This window comes from Phytophthora infestans, genomic scaffold (assembly GCF_000142945.1).
Source record: "Phytophthora infestans T30-4 supercont1.91 genomic scaffold, whole genome shotgun sequence".
In the NCBI taxonomy this organism is placed as follows: domain Eukaryota; phylum Oomycota; class Peronosporomycetes; order Peronosporales; family Peronosporaceae; genus Phytophthora; species Phytophthora infestans.
This window is the reverse complement of record NW_003303668.1, coordinates 306,786-314,101: the sequence shown is the minus strand read 5'-3', so window position 1 is coordinate 314,101 and position 7,316 is coordinate 306,786.

Sequence of the window (7,316 nt, the reverse complement as noted above, 5' to 3'; positions counted from 1 at the left end):
CTGTGTACGCGTTAGTTAGCATAATTAAAAGGCGCCGATAAGCACACACGTACTATATTGTCGTAGGAGCTGTTGAAAAAAATTGTAGGCTCTGGGGACTTTTATTTCGGCCTCAATCGAAACTTTAGTACTTATTGAATTTAGAATGCTGTTTTAGGCTTCGTAGTACTGCTGTACTAATTTAATTTACAGTATTATTTTCTTAGTACTATTATCAAGGCATTTCATATTTTTACTTGCAGTCATTTGTAGTAGTAGTACACATAAAAATTATATCAGCGTTTAATAATAAATAACAATTGTATTACTATTAATAATAATGTGAAAACTTTAAAATATGACTATTGTGGCTTACACCCCTGCACCTCCGTAATAAACTGTTGTCTTCCTTTGTATTTGCGCGCGTAGTGTGCGACCTTCAGATATTATGTGAACTTTCCAACAATATACGTTGTGTACATCAAACAAAATGGGAACAGCGTTTGTGATTAAGTTGGCGCGGATGCACATGTCTAAGCAAGGACACGAAACACGAAGGAATACCGACCTACACTATGTACACGATGGGATAGAAGAGCAACACGAAGCACGGAAGGCCATGGACGATGATAGAAGACTTAGCCGATGCAAACCACGAAGTTTTATAAGTAGCGTGAAAGATGAAAGAGCACGCAGCCATGAAAAGAACAGATGGATAGAACATGACAGGAACGTACGGGCCACGGAAGGGAACTAAATACATAGACACCCCAGCATGCTGAAAAGCACGGGCTACGGAAGAGCACGGACGTTCGAAGCCACGGTAGAACACGTATCGGTGAGAGTGCACAGAAACAATACTCCAACAACACCACGAGTAAACATGGAGCACAGTCAACCGACCAAATCTGAGCCCGCAGGAGGCCAGATACGGAAAATCAGAAATCATCAATTTTTGGAGCACGATGCCTAGGTAGAACATGAGCTCACCGATCCACGGAGCGCGACACTACGGTAGCTAACGATAACACAGACGACAGCCCAGCCCCGACACCAGAGATAACACGACAGCATGGACGGTGGGTTATCCACTAAACCATCGGAGAACACGCTGCCACGCGAAACCACCGAGTCACGGAGCACCATACCAGTGTAGAACCTGAGCTTACCGAGCCACGGAGGACAGCAGTACATGATAACACGATTGCACGGACTGCGGACCGCCCACCAAATGCACAGGGGGTGGGCTTGGTATGACCACGATTACACACCGTGGAGCACGATGGCATCGTAGAGCACGATACACGTACAACGCAGAAGCACTACACGTGCACAATACCATAGAAAGCATAACCACAGCGCGATTGCACGATAGCGTGATACCGCGGTCGATGACACTTCATCAGGAGATCACGATGCACGGGCGATGGAACCACACGACTGCATGGAGGCACCAAAGCACGGAATAGCACCCGTTGGTTAGAGTACCGGCGATGGGAGGCCAACGGTCACGAAATAGTATCTACCACGAAGCCAGTGCAACCCACGTAAACGTTTGAGAACGGAAAACAGGTAGCTTTAACGAAAAGACCGTACTAAAGAGCATGAGCCCACAAGAGAGAGGACAGAACCGCTGAGCAGCGTGGGCCATGGGTGAGCAGGAACCTCGAAGCCGGGAAGAGCACGAAAGAGCATGGGCCATTGAAGAAAACAACACCCAACCTGTAGTACGGGGTAACAGAAATGTTCCAAACCACGATATTATACGGGGCCGAATGAGACTACGGAAACGCAATTGGTTAAATACACGATGCCAAGATCTACGGGGTGAACCACGCTCTCAAAACACGCGACACCAAGAAGCACTAAGGTTGCGGCCACCTCATCTCCAACAAACCATGCCACTCCGCCGCGTAGCGGCGGCGAACGGCTAGTCTTACCCCTCTAGTGGAGTGTGTTGTCCGTCCGTCTGTCAGTCCGTCCGAGGGTAGGGTTCTAAAATGTAACGCAAATGCGGGCGTTCTACTGGCTGCCGAGCGCAGCGAAGGCGGCGTCGATTCGCTAAAAAGCTGCCGAGCGCAGCGAAGGCGGCCCCCATTGGCTAAAACAGATATTATGTGCTGTACTTACTGTATGTGGACTACACATCGTACTTAACTGCACCGTTTAAATTTCATTTTGCTCTCATTTTCAGCTGCGGCTCGCCACCTCACGCAAAGGGCGCTGCCTGTGTACGCGTTAATTAGCACAATTAAAAGGCGCCGATGAGCACACACGTACTATATCGTCGTAGGAGCTGGAGAAAACAATTATAGGCCCTGGTGACTTATATTTCGGCCTCAATCGAAACTTTAGTACTTATTGAATTTAGAATGATGTTTTAGGCTTCGTAGTACTGCTGTACTAATTTAACTTACCATAAATTTTTTCTTAGTACTATTATCAAGCCATTTCATATTTTTGCTTGCAGTCATTTGTAGTAGTAGTACACAAATAATTATATCAGCGTTTAATAATAAATAGCAATTGTATTACTATTAATAATAATGTGAAAGCTTTAAAATATGACTATTGTGGCTTACACCCCTGCACACCACACTGCCTCCGGGAAAAAGTGTCATCTTCCTTTGTATTTGCGCGCGTAGTGTGCGACCTTCAGATATTCTGCAAACTATCCAACAATATATGTAGCGTACATAAAAAAAATGGGAACAGCTATTGTGTTTAAGGTAGCGCGGATGCACGTGACTAAGCAAGAGCACGAAGCCCGAAGGAACATCGACCCACCCTATGTAGACAATGGGATAGAAGAGCAACACGAAGCACGAAAGATAGAAGCCTTAGGCGATGCAAACCGCGAAGTGTTTTACGTAGCGTGAAATATGGAAGTGCACGCAGCCATGAACAGGACAGAACGACAAGAATATGACGGGAGCGTACGGGCCACAGAAGGGAACTAAATCCATAGACACCTCAGCATGCTGAAAAGCACGGGCTACGAAAGAGCACGCACGCTCGAAGCCACGGTAGAACACGTAGCGGTAAGAGTGCACTAACAGCAATTCTCCGATAGCACCACGGTAGAACACGGAGCACAGTCGACCGACCAAACATGAAGCCGCGGAAGACCATTAACGGGAGGTTGTCGAGTATTGAAACACGATACCAGGGTAGAACCGGAGCTCACTGGGGAGCGCGATACTACTGTAGATAACGAAAGCTTGGACGACAGACCAACCGCGACACCAAGAGATAGCACGATAGCATGGACGATGGGACAGCCACTAATACATGGGAGAACAAGCAGCCACGGGAAATCACCGAGCCACTGAGCACGATAGCACTGTAGAACCTGAGATCGCCGGGCCACTGAAGACGATACTTCATTAAAACACGTTTACCCGGACGGCCGACCAGCCACAAAATCGCGGGAAAACGCTTCTGGAGACCAAGATTGTACACCTCGGAACACGGAACCATCGTAGAACGCGATAACATTGGCAAAACATGTATACTATGCAGCCACGATAGCATAGACAGCATAACCACATTGTGATTGCACGATAGCGCGACAACGCGGTAGATGAAGCCACCACAGGGGTGCGCGGCACACAGATGACATAAACTTCGGAAGATCACCCATTGGCGAGGGTACCAGAAACGGAACGCTATCGACCACGAATGATTATGGACACGAAGCCTGTGGAATCCACGTAAACCCTTGAGAACACGGAATATCTAGCAGCCACGAAAGAGGGTCGTGCTACGGGAGCACATGAGACCAAAAAGGCTAGCACACAACCACTAAGCACCGTGAGAGAATGAGTCCACAAATCTAGGACAATCACTAAGCAGCCTGGGCCACGTGTGAGCAGGGAACCACGAAGCCCAAAATATCACGGAAGAGCGCCGGCCACTGTAGAACATGACATCCAACCTGTAGTACGGGGTAACGAAAGCGTACCAAACAACGACATTATACGGGGCCGGATGAGACTCGGAAAGGTAAGTCGCTAAGTACACGAAGCTAAGATCTACTGGGCGAACGACGCTCACAAAACACGCGACACCACGAGGCACTTAAATTCGTGGCCACTACATCTACAACAAACCATGCCACTCCGCCGCGTAGCGGCGGCGAACGGCTAGTCTTACCCCCCTAGTGGAGTGTGTTGTCCGTCTGTAACGTCCGTAACGGGCTAGGGTTAATAATCCTCACGCTAATACGCGCGTTCTACTGGCTGCCGAGCGCAGCGAAGGCGGCGTCGATGGCTAAAATCGAATTATGTGGTGTACACACTGTATGTGGTCAACACTTCGTACTTAAAATGCACCGCTCAAATTTCAAATTGCTTTTATTTTCAGCTGCGGTATGCAAGGCCACGCGAAGGGCGCTGCCTGTGCACGCGTTAATTAGCATTAATAGGAGGCGCCGACGTGCACACACATACAATATCGTCGTAGGAGCTGTTGAAATTTTTTGTAGGCCCTGGTGACTTATATTTAGGCCTCAATCGCAACTTTAGTAGCTATTAAATATAGAATGATATTTTAGGCTTCATAGTACTTTTCCAGAAATTAAACTTACAATGCCGTTTTGAGTAGTACTATTATCAAGACAATTCCTATTTTTCCTTGCAGCTATTTGTTGTAGTAGTAGTACACATTATTATAATATCAGCGTTTTATAATCTTACCCCCCTAGTGGAGTGTGGTCTGCGTCCGTCATTCCGTCCGTAGCGGACTAGGGCTAATAAAACTCACGCTAATGCGGGCGTTCTATTGGCTACCGAGCAGCGAAGGCGGCGTCGATTCGCTAAAAAGCTGCCGAGCGCAGCGAAGGCGGCCCCCATTGGCTAAAATCGGCATTGTGTTTTGTACACACTGTATGTGGACTACACATCGTACTTAAATGCACCGCTCAAATTTCATTTTGCTCTCATTTTCAGCTGCGCTTCGCGAGGCCACGTAAAGGGCGCTGCCTGTGTGTGCGTTAGTTACTATAATTAAAAGGCGCCGATAAGCACACACGTACTATATTGTCGTAGGAGCTGTTGAAAAAAATTGTAGGCCCTGTTGACCTGTATTTCGACTTAAACTGGAGATTTAGTACCTATAGGATGTAGATTGATGTTTTAGGCTTCGTAGTACTTTTCTAATAATTAAACTTACAATACTGTTTTGAGTAGTACTATTATCAAGACATTTCATATTTTTGCTTGCAGTTATTTGTAGTAGTGGTACACATTATAATTAGATCAGCGCTAGATAAAAAAATTCAATTTTACTACTATTATTATTAATGTGAAAACTTTAAAATATGACTATTGTGGCTTACACCCCTGCACCCCACACTGCCTCCGGGAAAAAGTATCATCTTCTTTTGTAGTAGTGTGCGACCTTAAGATATTGCGCAAACTTTCCAACAATGTATGTAGCGTAAATAAAACAAAATTGGAACAGCGTTTGTGATTAATTTAGCGTGGAGGCACGTGACTCAGCAAGAACACGAAACACGAAGGAACACCGACCCACGTTATGTAGATGATGGGATGAAGAGCAACACGAAGTATGGAAGGACATGGACGATGATAGAAGTCTTAGCCGATGCAATCGACGGTGTTTGATTCGTAGCGCGAAAGACGGAGAAGCACGCAGCCATGAAAAGGACAGACGGACAAGAATATAAAGGGAGCGTACGGGCCACGGAAGGGAATTAAATATATATATACACCCCAGTATGCTGAAAAGCACAGCTACGGAAGAGCACGCACGTTCGAAGCCACGGTAGAGCACGTAACGGTGAGAGTGAACAGAAACAATTCTCCAACAACACCACGGTTAAACATGGTATACAGTCAACAGACCAAACATGAACCCGCGGGAGACCATAAGCGGGATATTACAGAGTATTGAAACGCGATATAAGGGTAGAACCGGAGCTCACCGAGTCTCACAGCACGATACTACGGTAGGTAACGATCGCATTGACGAAAGACCAACCGCGACACTACAAGTTAGCACGGTAGCATGGCCTGTGTCACTAAGCCATGGGAGAACGCAGCCGCGGAGCTATAGACGGAAATCACCGAGCCGCGGAGAGCGATACGAGTGTAGATCCTGATATCCCCGAGCCGCGGAGGACAGTAGTACATTAGAACTGGATTGCACGGACGGCGGGCCAGGCACAAAGTCACAGGGGAACGATTTGGGATACCACGATTGCACACCGCGGAGCACGATACCATTGTAGAACACGATAACACGGACAACGCAGATACACTACGCGAGCACGATAGCATAGGACAGCATAACCACATTGCGATTGCACGGTAGCGCGATAACGCGGTGGATGGAGCCACCACAGGGGTGCGCGGCACACAGATGACATAAACTTCGGAAGATCACCCATTGGCGAGGGTACCAGAAACGGAACGCTATCGACCACGAATGATTATGGACACGAAGCCTGTGGAATCCACGTAAACCCTTGAGAACACGGAATATCTAGCAGCCACGAAAGAGGGTCGTACTACGGGAGCGCATGAGACCAAAAAGGCTAGCACACAACCACTAAGCACTGTGAGAGAAGGAGTCCACAAACACAGGACAATCACTAAGCAGCGTGGGCCACGGGTGAGCAGAGAACCACGAAACCAGGAAGATCACGAAAAAGCGCCGGCCACTGTAGAACATGACATCCAACCTGTAGTACGGGGTAACGGAAGCGTACCAAACAAGGAAATTATACGGGTTCAGATGAGACAACGGACTGGTAAGCGATTAAGTACACGAAGCCAAGATCTACTGGGGTGAACGACGCTCACAAAACACGCGACACCACGAAGCACTTAAAACTGAAAACCACAGCTCCAACAAACCATGCCACTCCGCCGCGTAGCGGCGGCGAACGGCTAGTCTTACCCCCCTAGTGGAGTGTGTTGTCCGTCTGTAACGTCCGTAACGGGCTAGGGTTAATAATCCTCACGCTAATACGCGCGTTCTACTGGCTGCCGAGCGCAGCGAAGGCGGCGTCGATTGGCTAAAATCGAATTATGTGGTGTACACACTGTATGTGGTCAACACTTCGTACTTAAAATGCACCGCTCAAATTTCAAATTGCTTTCATTTTCAGCTGCGGTATGCAAGGCCACGCGAAAGGCGCTGCCTGTGCACGCGTTAATTAGCATTAATAGGAGGCGCCGACGTGCACACACATACAATATCGTCGTAGGAGCTGTTGAAATTTTTTGTAGGCCCTGGTGACTTATATTTAGGCCTCAATCGCAACTTTAGTAGCTATTGAATATAGAATGATATTTTAGGCTTCATAGTAC